Raw genomic sequence first — 24,746 nt, 5'->3', positions numbered from 1 at the left:
TTTTAGTTGAATACCCCTGCTGTAGATCAACAGCACCAGTGGCGGGCGTTGTTAACCCGGGCCACGACCGATCCGGTATGGAAGTCATGCTTGTGATTCGCATGTTTGATTTGGCTTAAATTTTACGTCAGATGCCCTTCCTGACACAACCCTCTGCATTTACCCTGACTTGGGACCGACACATGAAGACACTGGATTGTGCCCCCCCTGCGGTTGCATTATGGAAAAATATGTCAAAATGGTTTATATAAAGTACGGTTCTGCAGGGATGTAATACAGGTTTTAGGTCATAGTTCACAGCTGGAGAAAGGTGTTAAAAATTAGAAATGGGTGTGTGTGGGTGTGTGTTTACAAGCACAATAGAGGTCTATATCAACCTGTTCTGTGCTGTCTGGTGCAACAAAGCATTGTCTGATCTGCTGCCAGAGGAAATTAGGTGAAGGCACATGCATACACACACTTTTTCTCTGTTTTACATACCACACATGTTTTCTGCCATATACAAACACACATGCAAGCACTGCACACAGCATGCTGTACAACATAATTCCTATCACACACACAACATGTCTCTCTCCATCCTTTACTTACAGTGTACCCTACACTCCCCCCATTGTTCAGACTTTTACCTTTCATGGTCTCCATCAATGGGGCTGAACTGTGAATGTCAAAACTCAGCCTGTGCAATAAAAAACTCCTACAGCAACAAGGAACAATGAACAATGGGACATGACACGAACCGTGAGCTGCTAAAGATGCTTAAAGGTTTTTCTTTTATACATCAGAGCAAAGTTAGTCTGGCTCATATGAGCATGTGAGGTAAAGTCAGCATTGCTGAATATGTGGTTTGATAAGACTGGGTTGAAGTCATGTGACTCAGCTTGTCTGTGTTGCTTTGGGTTCTTGTGGGTTAAGGCCACAGCAAAGTAAGATGTCAAAGAGGATAGGCAAAGATATAAATATACAAACCTCTGTGTTTTTCATCTTTTGGTAGTGACCAAATTTGTGTTTGCCCAACACTCCTGTTGACAGTCAAACAGTGGATGCAGGAAGCCAGTAACGCAGCACATCAGACACACCTCTCACACTTAACAAAACAACTCGGTCAGTTCCAGGATACATAAACGTACACACACACACAACAGCACCCTGACTGGCCTCATTCAAATCTCTGTGATGAAAACAATGTTAAATCTTCTGCAGGTACAGAGTATTACAGCCAGTTTCCTGCCTGTGAGGCGTGTTTAGATTTTTTGGACACATAAAGCACAGTCTGTAGTCACAGGGGACCTTAAAGGAATGCTACACTTATTAAAATGCAGCACATCTGTTTTTTCCACTACAAGTACCTACCTGCTGCTCTTACGAACAAATCAATTCAGGGATTTTTGGTATTTTCAAACTGGTGGTCAGGTGATTGATGTTATTCCTTCAGCCCTGTGACAGAGTCTCGTTAACCCGTGGTCGACTGTCAGACATCTCTGTCACACCAGAGACTCATCATGCCAATTTTTGATTTATTTTTTAGCCAAAACCAGAGAGAAAACATATCCTTTACTGTATTTTTGTGCTTAGTTTGTTTAGATGTGAATGCAAATGAACCAGACAGAAGTCACATGGAGTCACAACCAACCTGTGTTAATGGCATCTTGGGACCCTTTAGGTGCCAGATTGGAGTTTTTTGACAGTAGAAAACACACTGGACATCCCTGTGCTATTTTTATCTAGTTAGCGTGAAATGAACAGCTGTCATAAGCCTCGTTTCATCCAGCTTCTTCTTCCTTTCACTGTCTGTCAGAACCAAGACCATAGACAAGTACTTGAGTTATAGCCAAGTGATCTGTAGACAACAGCAGGCTCTTCAGAGAATGTATGTCACAAAGAGACACATGTTGACTCTTACTCCTCTGTAACCTGCTTATTGTTAACAGTAGTGCAGTACAGGAAGCTCATGTGTCTGTGGACTGAACTCTGGTGATTTCAACCAAATTTGGTGATATCCAACTTTTTTTCCAACTTCCTCTGTTAGCATGTCAGAAAGCTTTGCTAACAATGGTCCCCTTATATGAGTATTTATAAAGACCATAAATGGTTTTTGTGTACTAAGCCTATACGAGATGATTATGGGTCGTGTCCGAACCTTCTTGTGCACTATCACTTTAAAATGCTAGTATGGATCATATTTAATTCAGCAGAAGACTGACCAGAGTTTATAGAGCTCTCATCTGAATAGAGGTTTAACACTGACCACATTGCTCTAAACTGTGGCTGAATACATTTTGTATTTGTTTTATAATCCAAACTACTCCCTGCACCCCTAACTGTTTATTTTTCGTGTGGTTGGCCTCACTGAAAAAAGCAAGTCTCACTATTGCAGTGCTCACTTTTTATTCAAATGGTGACGTAGTATAAGTGACCACAGATGGTCAGATATCTGGTTTGGATGCGGAGTTAATGCAATTTAATTTAAACAGCACTAAATAAGCCACTTTTATACTCTTATGCTGAGTAATTATGCATTAATTCATAGTGGATTTTTAGCTTAGAGTTCATCAGATTTAAACAAAATCTACTTCCTGAATGAAATGAATTAAGGAGGTCACAATGACAAGTAAACATACAATATACAGCAGGGACCCAGATTCTTCTACATTCCCACTAATGTTGGGATGTGGTTTTTTAGACAGTCGTGCCAACCAAGCTCACAGATGTATGTGAGTGTGGCCCATTTTCTTTGGTAACATGAGAGATGCTCTGTTTGAATGAAAGTTGAAGCCATTAAAGTTTTATGACGTTAATGTGATTCTTTACATTTAACACAATGTGTTAATTTTCCTGTTTTACAATCACCTTGTATTTGTACAATTGTACAAACTGTGACTAGCACAGAAGTCCAACAATAGAACACCACTCGGGTTCAGATCGGGGAGGCCATTTTCTTATAAAATTGCCATTTCCAATCAAATTTTTCGGTTTCCTCTCTTTGGTTTGTTGTTTAATTATGGTCTTTTGTAATTTCCTGCTTTCCTTGATATTTCCATAGCAGAACGTTTACTCAGCAAAGTCAGGCACCTTTTATGATAATATATCATGGGTCAAGCTTGCTTTTATTGTTTCTTTAAGGCAAACATAGTCATGCATTAAAACAATATGTATATTTCTACTGATATAGCCACATTTTATTATGAACAAGGAAACTAGGGTCTTGAAAATATGAGTATGAGTGGGAAAAATCTGCAGTATTTTTTGTTTTACACATGAAAATAATGCAAATATGCATCACACAGTAAAATGTATACGCTGTTTTGGAACCTCTTTATTTAAATAATTAAATGGTATGTTGTTAATAGTCAGCTTACCCTGGCAGTTCCTTCACAGGAACCAGTTTAAACTTTGCCTATGTCTACAATGGTCCCTGAGAAGGCAGAAAAGCTAAACAGCTTTTAAAGCTGTTATTTTAGCAGATATTCTTAATGCTCAGAGAGGAGGGTGATTTCATCAACTCCTCTGGAGACCTAAACTGGCAACGCTCCATTCACAAGCATATTTGCCCTGTACCCAGCTGGCTTTTTTTTTTCTTTTTTTTTTTTGAAAGCATAAAATAACAGAATCTACTACAGGAACTTTTAAGGTGGATCCTGAAGGACTGGGCAGAACTGAAGGAAATTAGTAGAATATTTCATACAGGAACAAGGACCACGATGCAAGACTGCTCCCAAAGCATCACATTTCCACCCTACACAGAAACCTTTAGTGAGACAATGACAGCAGTGGTAACTGATATCTCAGGGAAGAACAAGGGGTTTCCAATGTCCACATCTCCATCGTCACACGAGACAGACATACAAACAAGAGTTTTTAAAAAAGCTCTGCTACAGTCAAACACTGTAATTCCAGGCTGGGGGTGTCGACTGATTATGTTCACCTGTTCGCCTTATTGAGTCTTAATTGCTATGAACCACTGAGGAAAATTCACATCTGGATTACAACATGCATCGAACTCTTTTTCCATAGAACTGCCTTATTTAGAAGCATAGACTTACAAAGAAGAGTCTCACCCTTGTGTGCCATTGGCTCAGTCAATATATTGAAGGAAGCATCTCAAAGGAAATTGCAGGTTTGTAACATTTTAACCTAATCATGTGTATAAAGGGATCACTGACTTGTGATCGTTATTTTGGTAGGTAACAAAACACTGTTTAGTCAATGTTTTCAAGCATATAAAAACAGCAAATATATCAGACTGTCTGTGGCCATTTGCCAAAATACATCAACAGAAACAGAAGAATCATTCTTCAGTAAGACTTTTTAGGAAGCACTGACTGGGAATAGTTGATGGCTTTTTAAATACACATTTGAACAGAATCAGGATCATTTCCAGGCTGCATTGAGCAGAAACTGATCATTTTTCCTCAGCAATGCCTGACAGAGTTTTTATATCTCACCATTTCTTTATGTACAGAGGCCACAGAGTGATTAATATGACTGAAGATGGACTTGCACCACATACAAATATAGACTGGAGCAGTCGAAAGAGCAACTACAACTGCACAGTGGTGGTATGAAGAAGAAAATGTGTTTTTCTGTTCTTCATAGTCCACAGATTTGTCAGCAGTAAACAAGAGGGACAGTTTGGATAACAGAGGAGAGGGGTGGATGTGGATGTTTGCTTCAGCAGCCCTGCACTGACAGACGATGCATCCACCTCCACAGTTCTCACTAAAAGCATGGAGCATTTGAAATATATATAGATTCCCCTCAGTGCTTGTTTTCTGTTTTATCCTGACTCATCTAGGCTGATAATCAATTTAACAACATGTACTGTATATGAAAAATGATTTATTTTCCTGACTACTGTATTTAAACAGCATTTATTGGGGCAGCAGGTCGTTTCACCTGTGTAGGTCAGCCTTTGATGTGAATTGATCTGTTTATGCTCAGAACGCTTGGTGAAGTCTCAAAAATAGCACTGAATTTACTGTTTTGGTGTGTGGACAGAGCACAAACATTTGAAGTCTACACTGAAGGATTTTCAGCTGCAGAACCCATGGAAAGACAAAGCAACTTCAAATGCAGTTATGTTCTACTTTCCACCAGTAAGTGCAGTATCTTTTTAGACTTTGTCTTCTGATGTCTTACACATGTAACTGCATTGATTTTGTACTGGGTTGCCTAAGCAAAATGTCTGAATTCACAGCAGTACTGTGACTGAACACCTCCAATGTAGACACTGCTGGGGAACTGCTGCAGCTGCTGCGTCCATATCTACTGTATATTTGATAGAATAAAAACTGGATGCTTCACTGATCATGAAAGTCTGGCCAGTGACATCTGAGCAGTATCTGTTACCAATAACTAGTGTTGCTCAGAGTTTTAGCTGCTGCTATTTTTACCTGAGTAAATAATCAAAATTAAATAAAGAATGATTTATGTTAGGTTTCTGCCTACATCTAAATTTGTTTGCCCACTTCCTCTAGTGTATGTTTTCTCTATCTCTCACTGAAAAAGACGAGTGAGATTTAGCTTGAATGAAGACATGTGCTTTCTGAGTAAGTATTGCTCATGGTTTGCATCTTAAAGGCTCCTAAACTCTGGTGTTAAACACTGTGATGACAGTGATAAGATCTGTAAGGGTGTTTGCTATCCACCAGCACCACTCTACTGTTGTGAATATACAGCAAACTAATGTGAATGAACTGCCTAAGATGGCTTTTCATGCATGGTTCTATCCAAACTCACACGCTGCATAAGGGCTTGTTCAGTGTGCCCACTATTCTAACTGTTTAAGAATAAAGTCAGCTTTGGGAACCAGGATATTTCTTTAGAAATGTCTTATCTGTACACAAGTGCAGGACAGGAAAACGGTTGCTGATGAACAAGCAGCTTCACCAGCTAAAAAGCCCTGCCATCCTCTGTGCATCCTCATGGAAACAAGGTCTGCACATATCAAACATACATCCTCCATCTAACCCAGTAACCATTATTTGCACACAGTCAGCTCCTCGGTGGACCTTCGTGATGGCGCCAGACTTGTTTGTAATAAGATCTGTGCAACAACTACGAAGCAAATGCCAACAGAACAAAGCTGCAGTAGCTGTGGTTTATGGGAAATATCCGCATTGTTAACTACATGTTTTTTAACAGCCTGTTCAATGATGGCACACCTATAATGCAGCTCTGGTATCTTTCTTTGTGTCACACAAGGTTTTCACTTTTAATGACAACCTTAAATGAACTGTTTTACAACAGACTTTCCCACGTGTCTGTGGCCAATACAGGAATAAAGCCTGATGAGATTAGGTAGTCTAAAGCAACATTACTTATTCCTTCTTTTACCAAAACATGATTTGGTCACGACTACCTAGCTCCTGTCTTCGAATTTTCTACACTATGTGCTGCATTTCGGGAAAGTAAAGGCCATAAACACTCATAATTCCCAACTTTGCCAGATAAGAAAGTTGGGCTGCACCTCTTGTCCTCATGGTCCCAAGAATGAGACAGGCATCCCAGAGGGACCTGACAGTCATAATGACTTGTAAACAGGACAGAGGACAGCTCGGTGTCAGCTCCCATAAGTGTGGTGGGAAAAGCCCCGGCGTCATTCAGCTAAATCCTGCAACAGTAAACACAGAAGGAGCAGAGAAAGGATAGTTTGTTGGGAGACTGACTTATCATCTCCAAAGAGCACACTGAGTGAATGGGTCAGGCTGAGTATTTGCCCAGTGGCGTTGTGTGTGACTGTGTCTGGTGAGCTCTGGTAAGGACCAATTTTAGACCCTTCAGAGAAATGAGGTTTTCTTGACGTAAAGAAATTTGATCCAGTGGTACTATACTTGGTCACTTTAGAAAGCCTCTAAATCTGTATTTTACAACTTTTATAACCTTTAAAACCACAGTCTGCAGTCTATAGTTTTAGGATGAAAGTTTTAAGGGAATCTGTAGAAAATATGGACAATATAAAAAATATGAAGCAGTAAGGGTACCTTGCTGATGGAAAATGGGGGAGTTTCTGGGTCCCTGTTACAGTCAACAAACTAGTGACTGTCATCCCATAGTTTTACCATAGTGCTCACACAGCACTTTGTTAAAAATTGCACTTTTTATACAACAAAGATCAGCTACAACTGCTCTTCCAAACACTGGTAGAGTTAGCACATACTACCAAACTCCAGTTACTTTACACCAGTTGTGGCGCTTCAGAAATGCACCTTGTGGTAGGATCCAGGCTAAATGCTAACACCACTAGACCCATTTGTGTTCCAGTGACATTACTACAGATGCTCTGGAGGCGTTGTCTGAAGGGGAGAGTGCAGTTATTTAAAGTTCCTGCTCATTTAAAGATGTTATTTTTGTGGTCAGACCAAACCAGTTACATGACTATTACATGACTCAGTCTGGGTGGTGCACTTACAAACAGAAAGTCATCAATATAAATCAGGTGTTAAAAAACAAATAGAGTTTTTAAAAAAAAAAACAAAAAAAACAATCAAGCCTGGACTGCTAAAAGTGTTTCCTGAAAAGGAAGTAAATGTATCTTAGTTTATGTCAGTTGATAAAACATAGTAATAGAAGAGCCACATTTAACTCACTACCACGAAATTGCATCCTGTGGCCTCTCGGTCTAAATAACATTTCGTGCATCACACAGCTGCTACAGTGAGTTTGTGCTTCACAAGTCCTCGCCTTGGGCCTGAGAGCGAGATGTTCCTGATAGTTACTGCATTGGCCTGTTTAGTTTGCTAGTGTAAACACAACATGTCATGAGCTCAAACAAATCTGCTGTGTCACATGAATGCGGTCCAGCAGATGTAACACCAGCACTAATGTTACACAAATGACCAGGTGGTGCAGGACTGCCTAGGCGTAGGGTCACTGATGCTATCACGGCTGCAGTCCAAAACCAGCGGTAAAACAGCTCACAAATCCGATTTAGTCCTATCAGACTTCTAATGAAATTATACCACTTCCACTAATGCTCTAAACACTACAATACAACCACTATTGTGTCCTTCCTGCCTTCCTCACCTCTCAGAGAATATGTACAGAGAGAAGTCTGTCCAGCTGTATTTTACCATTGTAGTTCTTCACAGCTGCACCACAGTGACCCTTTTTTCCATGGTCCCTTAGCCTTCAAATAGCCTGAATTCTGCCTTGGTGACACATTTCAGATAGCTGTAAAGATTTTTATTAAAAACTAAATCACAAGTTCATTTAAATAATTAAGACAAATGACAAATAGCACTGTCCCATCACAGCATCACAGAAATTTCTGGGTTCAAACCCCAGTCAACCCAGGGTCTTTCTGTTTGGAGTTTGCATATTCTCCCCATGTCTACATGGGTTTTGGGTACTTGGACGTCCTCCAACAGTCCAAAGACTGGCAGGTATGGGTTTAGTGACATTAAATTGCCCGTAGGTGTGAATGTAAGTGTGTTTTTGTCCATCTCTATGTGTCAGCCCTGTGACAGACTGGTGACTGTGCAGAGTCTACCCCGCCTCTCGATGACCCTTTGCATGATAAGTAGTACAGACATGGATTGAATGGATAATGGTGATTGGGTGGACAGACAATGGGTAAATCAACTATAATTAAAAGACTGACTGTGTAGTACTGTGTACTATGATTTTAGCTAAACAGAACCATTACAGGGATAAACAGAAGACAAAGTCCAACTCATACTAGACTAACTAATCAAAATCTGAGAAAATCCACAACAAGTAAGTACATATCAAAAGCAGCTGCTGGTGGGTATGGCTGAAACACTATACGTGGCAAAGCACACAAAGCAATCTGGCAAAAGATTGTGAAATGCATGTCAGCATACATACTCTGACGGAGGAGAAAACAGGTGTGTAGGTCAGCAGAGTAGGCTGGACATGGAAAAGCAGAAAATACCAGAAGCATAAAGGCATGAGCTTATCTGTGATAATAAAAGGGCCAAAGAAGCAACTGTGAGAACAGGCCTACTGCTAACATCACAATATAGCTTTTCCACAGCAGTTGATTCATAGCAGGAACAGTAGTGGTGTAAATAATATTAATAATGGCTGTGGGTGTTCAGTAAGCCATACAGTGTCAGCAAAACAAAACAAAGTGTGTTTAAGTCAAAATGGTAAAAGGAGCTGTTACTACAGGACATGCAGTGTTGTGGCACAAAGTACTAGGAGGCAAATCTCAGGTTATAGGATGGCAAGTTTAATAGGCCAAACAGCAGAGTCACAGCAGAGTATATGATCTGCACAATGGGTCAATAACGACTGACCCCAAACACAGAAAATGATCAACTTTTATATCCATTCAGCAGCATTAATTTACACATCAGTCACTCACACGTAAATCATGCTGGCCCAGGGGCATGCGTAATATGATTAGCGTGTCTAGCGTGTTTATTAGTGAACACACCATGTCTACACAGAAGGTGTAGCATGAGCAGCATGTTAGCAGAGCAACAGCAGCACCGGTCCTTCATTTTAGTTATTTTACTTCATGTAGTTAGGAATTTCCTCTGTGATTAATAAAATTTCATCTTATCTTATCTTAGTCTGCACAGGAGGCATTAAGGCAAAGTACATGAGTGTAGGTCACATGCATTTTAGAAGCATTCAGAGCTGGGTACACAGGAATTCCTATACATGTGAAGTGATAAAAGACATGTTACGCAGCCTATGTACAGAGGTGGATTAATTAAAGTAGGACCATTAGACATCTATCAGACGTATGACTACAAAAAATGGCTGAAATGCCTTCAGTGCCCAAACATCATCATGCTAATTAAACTCATGGTTATATCGCAGAATAGCAGGGTCAAAAGAAACTTATATTCATTCTACACAGATGAGAGTGTTTTCTGAAGGCGTTTGGAGGCTTCAGTTTGCACTGGCAATGAGAAAGTAAAGATTAAGAGATTCAGAGATGCTTCAGTAACACCACTGTAATTCTAAAAGTGAGTTTCAACTTATTCCACAGTTTAGTAACCATACAGTGTGCTGATGGTATTATTTACTAAATCTTCAATGATACATTTAGCACCTTGTTTAAATCTTATGTTCAGGAAGTGCTGACAGACAGTTGTCACCAGCAGTGTAGCTGCCGCCCAGGGTCAGAGCTATTACAACAATCCATCAAAGGCTTAATTCTTTTACAGGTGAGTCACAACAGACAGTGACTTCAGATTAGATTACAGTGAAGATGACTAGGTATCTGTGCACCAAACTACCAGACTGTGTTATTAGAAAGGCTCAGTGCAGCACGGTAGTCAGTATTTGTAATATCTGTGGGGTAAAATGCACTGCTATAGCATCAGAGTGTGAGTCAGTTCTCTGCTACACTCAGACCAAGAGCATTTCTGTCAAAAGTTTAGCAGGAAATTGCTTCATACGACTGTGTCATGTGGAGGTGCAGTGGTCGCAGCAGTGAGTGGAACATGTCACATCATTTGAGGTTTGTGTGTGTGAATACTGTTATCTGTTTTCATTTGTTTGTTTGCACTTTGATGTATCAGACGTGCAAAACTGTCACAGCTTTATTGGCCAAGTATGCTTAGGAATACAAAGATATTGCGGTCTGTACCATACCTGGGCACATTTGAACCCCAAAGAAAAGTTTGTTTGACTAGTATGAGTGCTTCATGTCATGTCCAGGCACGTAGTGTACAGTGTGATCTCTAACACCAACACTGTGTGCTGTGCCAGAGCACGTCACTTCAGCTGTATCTTGGTGGGGTGAGCATGCTCTGGCCCAGATCGTTTCAAATGCAGTGTAAGTGCAGGCCGATGGGGCAGTGGACAAGGCGAGTAGTGGTGCTTGGGTATGGTAAAAGGAAATGTGCTTAGTGTTAGTACATTCTTAGTTTTTTCTGTGTCTTTTTTCAAGTGTTCAGATCCATCAAATCCTTGTAGCTGCATGCTTCTTGTATCAGTAGCTAATGTAAGACACTCATGTTACTGTTGTTTTGGTATAGTTAAAGTAACATGATGAGTCATTTGTTTGGTCTGAGGCTGTTAAACCAATGTTAACATAGGTTTAATCATGTTGAAGTGAGTGACTCTGTAACTTAAAGTCTTTTTAATTACAGGTCAGTTATGTTAACTGGTTGGGTCAAGTCTGGATTTCATTTTAGAGGTAACTGCAGGTGATAAATCAGAACCAATATGGAGCTCTGCAGGAGCAGTGTGGATGTGTGTGTGCTGTTTGGTCCTGTGCAAGACTTAGGTCTGGATGTGCAAAGTACTGCACTTTTGGAAGTAATAATATGCAAGAAACTAGAAAAGAAAGTCTCTTGATGTTAGTATTAGTTTTTCACAACAGGTCACAAATGAGAATTATGACTCAGTAAGCAAATACACTACAAAATCGGTGAAAGTAGTGATCAGGACAGGATTTCTCGCTGTTATGGCTCAGCCTAAACATCATATCTGTCACCGAAATGCATGTTAGACAGGATGATGGCAGAGAACAACGAGACAGAGCGACCACATGATAACAGCTTCCACCCGACATCAGCAGCTGAGCTGAGTCATGAGACTAAAGCCAAAGGACCCACGCTGTCTCCCTGTGGCTGGGACACAAACAGAGAGGGGAAAGACACTAATTTGTTATTGATTAATTAAACTAATCTACCTGAGGCTACCTGTCTACCTAATCTGAAGAAGTTAGCACACAAAGTGCAGGCATAATGATGGTAAACCACGGAAGGAAAATGGGCAAGAAAAGACATAGAAAGTAAACAAAAAGTAGACATACAAAGAAACACTGATGGCAGAAATAAGAAACAAAGCAAGATGGAGAAAGGAAGAGCAGCACACTGACACTGCTGAAAGCTGAGACACAAAACATTTCCCAGAATTGACAGCAGATTAAATCTAATTTGTCAGAGACATGGAGGGCTAGAGACAGACGAAGCGAGTGAAGCAGAGATGGATGTGCGATTATCCTGAGCCAAATGCTGACTTTATTTATACAGACCAAAATATGTTTTTTAATTTCTAAAATTCATATATATTATATATTCATATATTAATTAATTCATATTATACGTACAGACGTTCTGTGCGTAGTAGAGTCACAGATCTACTGTACTGTCCTGTTCAATTTCCAAAACTTTTCCATGAGCTTCCAGATTTATACCTTCCCTTGTTCACAGCCTAAAAATGTTCTTCCTTCCCGCTTTGGCACATAAATCACTCAAATATTTCAGGAATTTACAGTGCAGTGCCAAACTGGGTAACTTACCGCATACTTAGGATCACATTTTCAATACACAGCTGAGCTTCTTTTTCATGTGTCCCACTCCTGTTTCTATATCAGGCTCCAGGAAGCCTAAAGCTCCATCTGCATGTACAAGCCCTGTGCTGACCAGCAGCCTGTTTACAGTAACACAAAGCCACAAAATCAAACAAAAAGAGCCTGTCAGGTAATTGTATATTCATGAAAGGTGTACTGGATACAATAACAGGTTTGATCTTTTGTGTCACTGTTTGTTAAGAACTCAGCCAACAATTACTAGAAACCATCTAATTTACAAAAACATCTTTTCCCTTTCCTTCTTTCCTTTTTTAGCTCTTATAACGTCTTGTTTCTGAGGATGTCCATCCATCTTCTAAACTGCTTAGTCCAATTCAGGGTCACAGTGGTGGCTGGAGCTAATCCCAGCTGACACTGGGTGAGAGGCAGGGTACACCCTAGACCGAGAACTTTTCGTATAATGGCTACGGTAAGTGAATATACAGCTCTAAATCTACATAGATCTTGCAGGGATTCAGTATCATGATGTTTTGTCTTTGTTTATTCCCTCTTTATAATAAAGCTGCAAAAACTAGAGAACAAAAAAGCCTATGTTGCAACTAAAATTAACCAATCTTCAGAGTCACACACATTCATAATGGAAATAAAAAAGTTTGATTCTTAAAGTAGAGGATAGTGTGACTGACAGCAGCACACAAAGACTGACTGCTATTCAAATCTTCAAATCACAAAAGCAAAACTGACTCAGTCTGTCAAAATGATTTATTGGGAATATCCCTATTTTACTACTCACAGAGTTGCAGAGTTGATTCATGGCTTTCACATGCAAACACAGATATTCTTCTCCAATTCACACTAAAGTTAATGTCCAAACTTGTTTTCAGTGCAGCTGCTGTATATCAGCAGATCACAGTGTATATCAGCTCATCTGTGTCTGGTAGACTGCAAAAGTTAGTCTTCAGCATGGAGAAGGAAAAGAAATGAAGAAGGAGTGTGGTGGAAAAAAAAGAAGTGAGTTGAACTAAACAGTAAAACTAATCAGCAAAGACACCAGCAGCCTATGGCCTGAGGCAGGGAGACAAAGGGAAAGTCAAAGCTTGCAGATACTTAATCCTGGCTGTTCATTTCATGCTTGGGTAGCCATCTATGTTTTAAAGCTCTTGTAGGTTCGACCTGACACCCTGCAGGGAAAATTAATGACTTCAATAAAAGTGTCACATTTTCCTGTGACGTTTCCCGCAGCGAGCTTTATTGGACAAATCTTAATTTGGCTCTGATCAGATCACCAGAGCTTGTTACTGTACGTCTGGAGAGAAATGAATGAGGCACTTTGTGTGTGCACACACAGATGACTTTGTTACTTTCGGCACCATCATGTATAATACTTGTCTTTTTAGCTGAGCACCTGTGTTGCTGTCTACCTGAAATGGAGGTGGATGACAGGGTGAGTTTTTTTTTTTTTTCTTTTTTCACCAGTTGATCAGATTTTTAGTTTCAGAATCTGAGATTTTCATCACATCACCTTTTTCACTAAACTATGGAGTAAAGAATTAGTAATGTAGATCAACGAGTGCAAACATTTTTCCATTAGGTTTTGTTTGTAATAAGGATTATAAGGATTGTGCAACTTTACCTGGAATATCTTCAACCAATCAATCTTCAACCTCTTAATCCTAAACACAGTCAGGTTAGGAGGTGTTTTATTTGACCAGAGATCAAACTATTTCTGTAGACTCCAAAACACAAACAAAATCACCTGATATTCAGATTCACATTTCCTCTCTAAAACTTTTTTGCAAGGCAAAAGCAACCATTTGTTAGCCGTGCACGTCGGAGGTGCAGTGCAGCATATCAACTTTGTGACACAGATTTTTGTAAACGAGTCCACTCACTGCACCTCAGACAAATGATATTCCAGTGGAGGTTTAGATGTGGAGGTGTCAGCAGTTTTAATGACAGGCTGCAGAAAACCTCCACTCATTTCTGAGGTGCAGCCTGCCAGACTAATCCCACCGGGGCTCTGTGTGTGTGTGTGTGTGTCTCTGTCAGGGGCACAGAGTGGGAGGATGCATATGATTGCATTTCTGTTGAGTCGAGGGTATGTGTGGGTGTGTGTAGATGTAGATGTATGAGACTATGTGTGCTGACAGATAGAAGAATGGCTGCCCACACTCAACACAAAAACATGTACACAGATGAAATTTGGACCACACCCAAAATAAAAAGGTAAATAAAAATGTGAAACAGTTCGCTGCACATTTTTCTGAGCAAAAACCAAAAGTTGCTTAAGGTTAACAGTTAAAAGAAATATAGGCTATACAAAAGCCTGAACCAAACCAGATCCACTAAAACAATCATTTATTAAAAAAAAAAAAAAACACACAAAAAATGGTAAGATTCAATACAAAGAAAACACAACCCTTCAATTACAGCTGGAAGTGACGTGACATTTACTTTGCAATGAAGAACCACGTACAATTACCATAATCAGTGCCTAAAATTAGTCTTATTCAAATACAAACAGCAGTGATCTGACACATTTCCAAGGTAAATGTTCAGTCAGTTTTATGAATAACACTGTAGACGGGATGAACACAGGAGGCAAAATGTGAATCCATCAGTGTAATTGTAAAATGAAGCGGAGTGATAAAGAGGTCATGTGATGCTGGAAGATGCTGCCGAAATAATTTTATAGGGTGAGTTCAATTTTCCATTCAACTTGGTTGTGGATGTGAGATTAAAATTATTAACAGGCTTAGTCATAATGTGCTATAATGTTAGCATTTGGGGCTATAGAGGAAGTTTTATGTCCGTGGGGCACTTCACTGGTTAAGGTGCAAACGTGGGCACGTGTGCAAGTGTGTGTGTGTGTGTGTGTGTGTGTGTGTGTGTGTGTGTGTGTACGTGTGTTAGGCAGCACCAGCCTGTTGCCAGGATGTTGCTGCTTCCTGTGCAACTTCCTGTTTGGTCTCGTCTCATCTGATTGGTCAGGTCTATTGTGGCTAGTCACGTTGAGTGACATATGAGCACAGTGATTTGAAGTCTTACAAGATGTTTTTCTCTTTGATTCTTATCTGAATGTATTAGTTAGTGTTTTAGTTGATGTAAGTGCATAAATCAATTGCAATACTGCCTGACACATATATTTACATATTATATATATATAAATAAGTATAAATAGATAAATATAATACATTTATATTTATCCTGGAAATACACAAGCAATGGTGAGGATTTGTACTGGCACCATATATAACAAGACTGGTAAAGCAGTTTGTAATGGACGTAGTTAAGACAGCAAAAGCAATAATTGAATTTTGGAGTGGTACTGTGTAGATACAGTACTAATATCAGTAATGAAATTCAGCAACAAGTTCAACAACAAAAGACAGCTCGTTTTTTACATCATTTAGAAATTTTCCTTTGTGGAAAGTGTTTATGTGAGTGGAATAAACGGAGTAGTTTCATCTGTAAAAAAGAATCGGAAACAGGTGAAGGTGCCATGACCAAGTCATTAATGAGATGAGAAGCAAAAAGGCTCCAAATAACTTAGAGCATATCAAATATCCGTCCAACTATATTTACAAGTCTAATATAGAGGATTTTATGGCTGTATCAAAGACATACTGCTGATCAGTTTTTTAACATGCAAAGCTCAGATCTGTATCTTGTAATCTGTTAAACACTGTATCAACAAATGAAACACATTTTTTTGATGAGGAAACTAAAATTCATTCAAATGGTAAACACTGATACACAGGTGCAAGCAGCCAACATAGTGTGACCAAATATAGAAAAGATACAAGGGTGAACATTTTTTAAAAATCGAGAACAGCTGTGATGCAAAAAACCAAATCTGTAAACAGCTTTAAAACTAACAGTTATGAACTGGTCTGAAACAAACAGTCTTGTTTTGGTGATCATCAGTATCATGTATGGTTCCAGTGAAATCTTATCTAACTTAACTCCTGCACTGCTGTTGCATTATATAAGTTACAATAGATCAGAAACAGAAACTGTATGAGTTAAGGATCAACACATATTGTTTAAAATCACATGCTATTATGCTAAAAGGGACATTTCAGGTCAATAATCTGGACAGAAAATGTTTTAAAACCACTTTTGAATAATTAAAGTAACAGTTCATTTCATCTCAGAACAGAATATCATATTAAAGAAATAAAGCTAAGGTTTTCATTGGTGTCTTTCCAGAACTAAAGTCCAGCTAAATTATGATTCCTGTTGCCCGCTATAAATGTACATAAATTTGTCTCATGGCATTGTAATGCATGATAATCACAGCACAGCCAACAAATACAATGTGCTGCAAGTTATCTGCAAATTATTCTATGCAGTTTTCTCAAAAGATTAAGGACATTAAAATAAATACGGTCAAGAAAAAGAAAACTTGAACTGTCTTCAGTGCAGAACAGAAGAGGCCTCTCAGTATGATTTTGTATATTTTGAATTTCATTAAAAACAGGTTTCTCTGTTAGCTTAGTCCAGTAACATAATCACTGCAATGCTTCCACCTCTCACTGTAAGAGTACAGTGTAACAGCATACAGCCAATATGGATTTCTTTTAGCTTGCTTCTGATTTACACCAAATATGGTTGTTGAAGTAGCATCTAAATAACTCCAAACAAATCCACTGTTTTTCCTTCTTCTTTACACTGTTCATTTGTTTATATACCTGTATTAAAAACTACACAAACATGAGGATTGATATACATAATTTAAAGCTGTACAGATCTATAGTTTACATTAATAATGGATCAAATGGCTGTGTGTAATGTGAGAGGGGTTGCTACAAAGAATTACCATACACTCTGCAGCTGCAGCTCTTTCGATTCACCTTAGTTTTCCAGCCCCGAAATGACTGTTTTTGTTCTGTCCAACCTCATTTCCAGTCACAGCAGGCAGCTGCTTTCAGCAAACAGGCTCAGATAAATCCACTGTACACTAGTTGTCCAGCACTAACTGGTCCAGGGCTGGTGAACTCCAGTCCTCAAGGGCCACTGCCCTGTGTGTTGTCCAACCATCCCTGCCCTTCCAGCTTCTGACTGGCCGAACACACATGATCCAGGTAATCAGCAGTGGGTAGGGCAGGGATAGCTGTGAAACACACAGGGCGGTGGCCCTTGATACCTTTAATACACAGTTCATAACTGTCTTTGTCGTAAGTTGCCCTGCTACCGATCCTATCGTCCATCTTTGAAAATTGTTTTGCAAATGCCTCTTTCATATTTCTAATCACACTCATATCACTATTTGTAGCCTGAATTATGCTGTAAATGTATCTTATTTATTCATGCTTCTGTCCTAATTACAATTCTATTTTTCCTCTGGGATCGTGAAAGTTTCATCTAATCATCTTCAGTAGTCCATTACTAAAAGAGTCGATAGCTGCAAACCTAATGACAGGCTGTGGCTAGAAAGAGGAAGATGGGAGAGAGACACGATCGAGAGAGAGAGAGCGACTGACACTGACACTTTCTGCCTGCACACAACAAAAGATAACTTCTCCAGCAGATTCTCAGAGTTGCTCGGTCCAACTACAGAGTAGTGTTCACATAGACAACAGCACTGGATGAAAAAACTAAAACAAATCAGCTGCTCGTGTAACTGCTGTACGTAAACCTCTGACTCAGTTCATTTTGGTGCTGATACAAAGAATCCAGAAAGAAAAGTTGAACATGGCTGTTTTCCTTTTTTGGATTCAAACCAGCAAACAGAAAGAAGGAACAGAGAATATAAGTAAGAGCACAGGACTGAAAGTGGGGCTTTGACTGGAAAGGATTAAAGCCTGAACTGAACACCAAGTGGAAGATCATTCAGGCACTGAGAGAGAGAGAGGGGGGGGGGGGGGGGGGGGACCACTTAGAAGAAAATTATTGATCAATTGTAAGTGAGGACATTGAAGCTGCATTGGAAATGAAAGCGATAAGAGAGATGGAAGGTGATAGAGAGATAATGTGAGAGATGGAAAAAGGGAGAGCAAAATGGATTGATAAAGAGGATAATTTTAGAGTCAAATATAAAGACACTTAAGAAACTGAAAACAAAAGGAGAGAACAAGTAAGAAGAATCAAGTGGAGTCAAACATGATGGAAAGGAAAACTGAGAGAATGAAGAGCAAATGGAAAAGAAGAGATACAATGAAAGTGAGAAGAAGAAAGTAAATGAAGAAACCAAGGTTCAATAAGAAGGAAAGAAGACAGACAGAGATGTTATCAACTGTCTCAACTTCTCTAGTGCTGGTCACAGGTACCATTGTCTCCACACCGGAGTGTGTGTGTGTGTGTGTGTGTGTGTGTGAGACAGGGCTAACAGTGTTTACAGAATGACAGGATTGACCTCATCCCGCCATGGGTGCATTTAGAAATGGCGTCAGACAGTCAGCACTTACAAGCACACACATACACACACACACACACACACACACACACACACACACACAGAGTTTAGCACATGTGTACACATGTACCAGTTTCTTTCTATTTCCTTTGTCCTCCTCGTTGTTTATATCTCCCTCTCAGGCTGCAGGCCATCAAATGCATCATTTCATCGCCACACAGAGAAGAGCTCCTCTGCATTACATTTCAGCGGCTCGTGCTGAAACGTTCTGGGAAGGCCAAAGAGCTGCCAGGAAGGCCTGGTGTCAGAGAATGTAGGGATTCAGACTGAAATCATCCCTGAGATAAAACATCACAGGAGGCTGGTGGGATCATCATGATACTGATGGGACCAGAAATCGGAGATTGCACAACAGTGTGTAATTGTTATCTTTGTCGTACCAGTCGTAGAAATACTTCACACTTTTGGATGTGTGTGATTATCTAATGCTAACCTGGGTGAGGTCATTTGATTTTAAACTTTACAACCCGTGTTGTTTTTCCTGTGTGCTGCAACTCTCCACTGGCCCCATTCAGAAGAATAAAATAGCAGCATCTTTGCACACAGGACTACTGTCTGCCTGAACAATCTTGTTGTCTCTGTGTTGCCCCTGTGTCCACACAAAGCAGCTGTTTTTCACACCTGAGAAATTAGGTTTTTGAAAAAAAAAAGAGTGGGTAAATCTTAAAATACTGATATTTAGTGTGGACATTCAAATTTAAATAAAAAGTGACAGCCCTAGCACCTCAATCGGGGTCTTCAGGAGCTTCCTCTCCCTTCTTTTTACTGACTTTGGAAGGAACTGTCCCTCAACTACAGTCCCAACACAAACAACTTTGCTAGAGATGCAAAACTTCTATCAACAGTGAATAATGCAAATGAGGTTAGTTTGGACTTTGTGGATCAGTTTGAAATCACCAGTCTCAATGAAAACATGTGACAGACTCAGGATTTTAAAGTGAAAGGTCTCATAAAGAGCTGTTGAACTTCCTGGACAACAGTTACATTCTGTTATTAGATTCACCATTAATTTATTAATTACACTTCACTAAATACAGAGCTAAAAAACTGTTTAGTGTTGATTTCTAAAATCATCCGGCACAGACACACAGCATGATACTCACCTAAATGGATTCTTGTGTCTGTCATGAAAATATGATCAACTAATTATGCTACTTAATTCCTAATAATTATTCTTCACCTTTTGACATGTGACAGGAAGAGAAGTGGCTGCTTCTTATTTATCACAGTCAGGAAATTAAGCGACGGAGCAGTAAAATGTCAAAATTCCTGATATCAGGCCATATTAAAATCTCTTTAAGGAAAGTTTATGATATATATAAAGAACAGTACACAGCAGAGTGCAGCAGCACCACAAGGACAGTGAGTTTCAAAGGCAAACCAATATTTTCTTCTTCTTTACCACGACAACAAACAAAGCAAATGTTGGCAAGACGTAAAGCTGCTGATGTAAATGGGCTCTCACCTTTGGGAAAACAAAAGCAGAGTCACACATGACAAACACTGGCTCACAAACACCACTCTGTTCAGAAACCTCCAATTAAACGTGCAACTACACTGGCCTGTTCTGGACCTTTCTGTGTGTGTCTGTGTGTGTGTGTGTGTGTGTGTGTGGAGGTGACTAGATGTTTGGGTGTAACTCAAACCACTGCCACCTTCACTGTCTTATGATTCATCATGCTAATTAGAGGACCAGAATCGTGACACCTCTCAGCATCTCCAGAACAATTATCCAATTATGCGAGCTGTGAACCTGCAGCCTGACATTTCTCACTCCGAGGTGGACAAAATTATTCTATTTCCCAGCTAGGTTTATTACTCCATACTAACACTTTAACATTCATCACTGTACAGCTAGAAATGACCTCACTCTGGCCCCTGTATTGTACCCAACCTCTATAAAGAGAAGCCCATGTACCACTAATGTGTCAGTACGTTATTGAGCTGTCAATTAAAGGACCAAATACAAGTGAGTTTTTCATTAGGAGAGGATAGAGAAGAGTAAAAGGAGATTACATTTTGGACTTGCAGTTTATCTCATACATTGGTGTCACTTAAGTACTGTTCAAATATCAAGAAACTAAATTTCACTGTATCATTTTTTATTGTTTTGGTGAGGACACAAATACTACACAAAACAAGTGTTAGGGGAAATCTTTGTTTATGTTTATGTGTTTCTGGGAAAAAAGGAATATTGGCTGATCGGCACATTTTAAAATCATCAAATATCAGAATCGGTATAGGTCAGAAAAATCCTGCACTGGTCTGATTTTAGCAGTTGATTCTTTACAAAGTGTAGGAGGAAAGATGTCTGTGCCCGTTTTCTGTGTGAGACAGTGGAAACAATGGAAGTTAACAAAAACGCCCTCTCACTGCTGACAATCACCTTCAGAAAAATCTCATATCAAATTGCAATGTGCCTGAAACACCCCACATGCAAAAACCGATCCTGTAAATATAAACTTTGCCGTGTACAAAGCATGAAACAAAATGACAGAACAAACGTTGAGACCCTAAAGTTACACTGATGTTAAACAACTCAGAAAGGCCACAGCCCATAAAAGCTGCAGCACCTGGTGAAAATATGAAGATTGGACTTAAAGCTAAGTGTCATGTCATGAATTACTAGAATCTGTGGTTTGTCACATACAGTAACATCAGCGCTGTGTTATGTTACAGTATAATATGATAATGCAGTGTCGTGGGTGTCAGGCTCACCGTTAGCGTCTGTCTTTAGCACTGTAGCTGTGCCGGCCTTTAATCACAGTGATTACTTAACCACAGAGGCACTTAAGTGCTGGTTATCAGAACTCCTCTGGAGAGCAATTACACCATCACAGCTCTCTCTTTCACATGCACCCTCCTCTGAAGTTCTTTTTTTATCCCCCTGTCCTCTGCCCTCCATCCATCAGCCTTCACTTGTCTCTCGCCTTTCTCCCACTGCCCTGCTCTCCTCGTCTTGTCTTTTCTCCTCTGCTCTCCTACTTTACCCTCAGCTCTTCTTTCTCTGCTGAGCTTTAAAAATTCACACTCCTGTCTTCTCTCTTCTTTCCCATTTTTCTTTTCTTGTCTCTGCTCTTAAATCTCCTTTCCTAATCCAATTTTTCTAATCCATCTTTCAGATTCTGAGATATTTCACAGGATATGTGACAGCTTTGACCTGCTGGTGGCACTAGATGAAAACTCATTAGGATTCATCCTCTGAGCACCACGGGTATCTGAATCAAATTTAGTCACGATCCATCTAAAGACTGAAAGAAGCTATTAAAAAACTAGAAAAACAGCTTGTTTCTTACATGTCTGTGTGACTTTATTAGACTAATGATACAGTGTGATCAGTATAAAGGTCACGCCACGGTCTGCACAGTGGAGCAAGGAGAGAGATCTTTCTGGGTGAGGGGTGAAGGAGGCAGGGTGTGTATGGATGTGTGTGTGATTGGTTGGAGACTGGAAAAAGGAAGCAGCAGGTTAAGTACAGATGGCGCTAACCACATTCATCCTCCTGCCTTCAAGGTCGGAGCTCAAATTGAACAGATCTTTCCTGCGAGTTCAGAAATAGTTCAGTAGTAGAGATGCAGGAGGAGGAGGAGGGGACTAAGGCAGAGGACAGATTTACTTACGTTATACACAATGCAACAATATAGAAAATACAAGACAGAAAGAGATTCAGTCATGCAGATAAGTTCTGCATTTAATAATCAGCTTGTCAAGTAGCAAACGTTATTTTGACAGCTTTTTATATATCTTGAGGTTGCTGCATGTTGAAATGTGAAAGCTGTAATAACAGGAGGGAGGTAACAGAGAGAGGCAGGGCAGAGTGAGATGAACAGAAATGGTGATGAACTGACTTTGACCATCTTCACAGTGGTTGAAAGAGCTTAGCTCAACAAAGCTCAATACTTTCCTGGCAATCACCGTCTCTCGGTCGCTCTCCCTGCCTGAGTCTGCTCATTTAACCACAACGTAACACAAGCATGAGCCTTTCTAAGGTTTAATCAGAATATAACCAGACTGCTTTTCATGAGCCAAGAAACCATCAGCTGCCTTTAATTCTTGTACAGCATTAAAAAAAAAATCAACTTCTATATTAACCTATTATTTGATTTGGTCAAACTCCATTTATACTCAAACTTCATTTCTAACTAATGCTAACATTTCAAAGCTCACATTAAGGTTCCTTCTAAGACAAGTCACTTTATGAAATTTACTCAGGCCCAAAGAGTAGTGGATTTCAAACTGTGGCTCAAACGCAAAATGATTAAAGGTGAAACTACAGCAGATATTACTCAGCTTAACCTTTTATCAGCCTGCAAACCTGCAGACTCCTGTTATAGTGACTGTTTATAACGTTTCAGACAGAAAAACATAAAAACATAAGCAGCAAACAAACAATCTAGGAACAAATTCTAATTGAATAATTCCTGAGGCAAAGATGACCTGTCCTTTCAGCCACATCTCTCTGTTTCTGAAATTTCCTGCTGACAGATGGGTTTGAAAGCCGGATCTCCCTCACACTTTACTGGCAGAGGTAAAGCTCTAAAATATACAGACTGCTTTGCAAAATGATTACATGGCAACATTCAAAATGCACAATTGCAGGCGGCAAATCAGCTACAACTCCAAACTGGTCTGTCTCCTTTTAAGCTCACAGACTCAGTGTCAAACTCTTCCAGCATGATTCAACAAGTCATAAACTATGATTTGAGTTCTTCACACTATCACTCTGCTCCAATTCATTGTTGATAAGAGCAGTTTTCTGATCACTACGCAGAATTCCTTTTTACTACACTGATATGTTCAAACCTCTCTGACAGTTTATTATGCACAGGAAGATCATGTTCGCTTACTGTGAAGTGTTTAATCCAGATCATAAACATCAGAGCCATGTGTGACAGGACTTTATGGGATGTGAGGACGCTGACACACTGACCTAATGATTCCACTGGCAGGAATAACCCTAACAATGACTGGGAAAAAAAAAAACAAATATGTGTGACGTGTGTGTGTGTAGATGGACAAATGCATGGATCAGTGGTGACTTTACAGGATGTGAATATAATGTTAGGTTTGTAATGTAATTTGTATGTTCTGGTGATGTAGAATAACCTGTAATATTCCTTTAATGTCCATGTCCATAGTGAGTATCAAAATTCAATAGCAATTTTATCATTTACCGTTGCTGCTGTTCTGTAAACTCTATGTAGCACAGTCACTGACATGATGAGACTGCATAGGTATTTTTCTCTACATAAGGAGGACCATATGTTACAGACGACTAATTCATCTAAAAATAGACTACATGTACTGGATGTGCCGCCTGCGACATACGGAGCTGAACTGTAATTTCTCCAGCATGTGACACTTTCACTCACACTTCTTTTCTCTGCGTAAACAGTAAGGACAATAACACTTTGGAATAAAAGCACAACGCTGTACTCACAACCAGGCTGCGGGACTCCTGCTGTCATGTCCCCAAACCCCGTGTATCCATGCAGAGAAAAAAGTCCTTTCAGTTCATTCACCCTCCGCGAAAAACGCACAGTAGCAGGTGGAAGTGATGGTCGAAATAAAAAGGATCCAGGGCGCGACACAGTGTGAACGGGGCGGCAGCAGCCGGCAGACTGACACACACTCAGAGAGGCGGGGAGGGCGGAACAGCCATGATAGCACCACCTCTGTGTGTGTGTGTGTGTGTGTGTGTGTGTAAATTTTACTTCAATACCACCGTTGTCAAGACCACAATGTCACAACTTCAAATGACTGTTTCAGGGTTTAGACTTGGTTTTAGGATTAAGGTCCAATCAGGTTGGGAGTAAAGGGCTAGAAAATACCAATAGGTGTCCTCAGAAATATAGACAAATATGTGTGTGTGCGCGTGTGTGGTTATGTTAACATTAATGCTGAAGTGGCCCAAAGTGTGAACAACCTAAATCCAAATTTCAGCTGTGGTTCTGGTTCATTTCTGATCTGTGTGTGTGTCAGCGCTGGCAGTCAGAACAGTCAGATCAGAGTCACTCCTCTGCACAAATCATCATTATTCAGTTTGTGAAGTACAAATCTGTATGTTTTCACTCAATAACAAAA

The 24,746-nt window shown here is 39.8% G+C and overlaps 1 protein-coding gene across 1 annotated transcript in view; it reads right to left on the bottom strand.

Annotated features, from left to right (window-relative positions):
* The window catches only part of gpr4 (G protein-coupled receptor 4), a 37,746-nt gene extending 13,479 nt beyond the window's left edge, over positions 1 to 24,267 (bottom strand). The window contains exon 1 of the mRNA XM_026292678.1: positions 24,103 to 24,267. The gene's annotated coding sequence lies outside the window, so the exon portion shown is untranslated. The remainder of the gene's footprint in view (positions 1 to 24,102) is intronic.
* Between the last annotated feature and the right edge of the window lie 479 nt (positions 24,268 to 24,746).

This window comes from Mastacembelus armatus, chromosome 13 (assembly GCF_900324485.2).
Source record: "Mastacembelus armatus chromosome 13, fMasArm1.2, whole genome shotgun sequence".
Taxonomy (NCBI): domain Eukaryota; kingdom Metazoa; phylum Chordata; class Actinopteri; order Synbranchiformes; family Mastacembelidae; genus Mastacembelus; species Mastacembelus armatus.
Note: the sequence above shows the minus strand (reverse complement) of the source record. Positions and strands in the feature narration are given on the sequence as shown.